The sequence below is a fragment of the Mus caroli genome, chromosome 13, assembly GCF_900094665.2.
Source record: "Mus caroli chromosome 13, CAROLI_EIJ_v1.1, whole genome shotgun sequence".
Classification (NCBI taxonomy): Eukaryota; Metazoa; Chordata; class Mammalia; order Rodentia; family Muridae; genus Mus; species Mus caroli.
In genome coordinates, this window is record NC_034582.1 from 64,995,249 (window position 1) to 64,997,357 (window position 2,109).

A 2,109-nucleotide genomic window follows, 5' to 3' on the forward strand; every position below is an offset into this window, starting at 1 on the left:
GTAAAAATGGCTATCTTGCCAAAAGCAATCTACAGATTCAATGCAATCCCCATCAAAATTCCAACTCAATTCTTCAACGAATTAGAAAGGACAATCTGCAATTTCATCTGGAATAACAAAAAACCTAGGATAGCAAAAACTCTTCTCAAGGATAAAAGAACCTCTGGTGGAATCACCATACTTGACCTAAAGCTGTACTACAGAGCAATTGTGACAAAAACTGCATGGTACTGGTATAGTGACAGACAAGTAGACCAATGAAATAGATTTGAAGACCCAGAAATGAACCCACACCCCTATGGTCACTTGATCTTTGACAAGGGAACTAAAACCATCCAGTGGAAAAAAAGACAGCATTTTCAACAAATAGTGCTGGCACAACTGGCAATTGTCATGTAGAATAATGCAAATTGATCCATTCCTATTTCCATGTACTAAGGTCAAATCTAAGTGGATCAAGGAACTCCACATAAAAACAGAGACAGTGAAACTTATAGAGGAGAAAATGGCGAAAACCCTCGAAGATATAGGTGCAGGTGTTGCATGCTGTCCAGTGGCTCAAGAGGAACCGGGCATGGCTGAAGTGGCAGACTAGAGCTGAAGTAAAGGGAACTAGATGGACAAGAGAAAGAACGGAGCTAATACAACAAAGGCTCTGATCATAGCTCAATTTTACTATTTGGAGCACTGGGTAATGAAGAAGGGGGAAGGGGCCCATTCCTTCCAAATCATCCTTGGAGTCCAGTTGCAACTGACCACGTGTTTGACTCCAGAACAGCTAGGTGACAGGTAGCAGCAGTGGGAGTGGCAGACTGATAGGGTGGCAGTCTCAACCTCTGATGCTCTCCTAGCAGTCAAACATGATCAGCCAGATTTCCCGCTGAGGGGGGGGGGGTTACATCTCCTCCCTGTTGTTAATATAAAAAAGAAAAGACTGGGCTGAGGCATAAAATTTATTTATGTTCTATAGTTCTGCCTGAATTCTTAGGGCCTAGTGAAGAAACCTGTCTCAGTGGGATTTCCTAACTTTTCTCATGGTAAACCCTATTTGGATAAGTCTGTCCTTTCTGTCCTAGTAAACATCTTGCAGACTAGCCCTGAGCTGTTGGTTCTGTCTTTTCTAATGCTAACTAGTTCCTGAGTAGGTAACTTCCTTGTTGAATTCCCACTGAATTCCAAGTAGTCAGCTACATGGTCTGACTAGGGCGTTGGCACTGGTGAAGACTAACTGTATCAGGATAAAATTTTGAAAGGCACTATAGTATGATAACACTGAAGGAGAGTATGTGGATCCTCCTCCTCAACAGCCTTGGATGACAGGCAAGGAACAGAGAGGAGCGGGTGACGACCAGCTCCGTAGCACAAAGCCATTTGGCTTGTTAGCATGGGAGGCTGTGAAGGGCTTGCCCTTTACACAGTATGGTCTCCATCCTCTCTCCCCCCTTTGAATTAAGCTTAATAAGGCCACACTAACTGAGGTAATCAAATGATTTTATCATCCTTGGATGAGTGGGCCTTAACCATGCCTGGGGGAGCATTGACACGATTTCTCCCGTGCTGTCATGACCCACAATCATGGCTCTTGGTATCTTTTGGGGAGGGGAGGCAGAGCCTTAGAACGACATTTTTGGTTGTTAGTGGAATTAGATACCAACTTCCATCTAAACCGGGTGTGTCTCTCAGGGAACTCAGAAATGGTCAAGTTGGACCTTCCCCTTCAGTGCTTAGCCTGTACCCACGCTGATGCCCATACTGTATTCATATTATCACAAACCAGAATGCACAATTCTGAGTACTGTGCAGCTCCCAAGGGAGAACTGTCAACCTCAGATTCAGCAAGTCCTCTACAAGAATTATGTTGAAGGAAGATGGAATATTGTAACTTGTTTAAGATCCCACAGCCCTGATCTGGGACTGAGAACAATGCAGAACAGCCCCCAGGCATGCCAGGGCAGGGCTGTTGTTAAGGCATTCCTAAGAACATCTTGGCCGTAAAGATGAAAAGGTATTCAAGGACAAATGGGACTATATTATCTAAACTAACACCATCTGGCCGGAATCTCCCCTCAATCTGAAGACAGGCAGGGTCATCTTATCTAGTCCACGCCA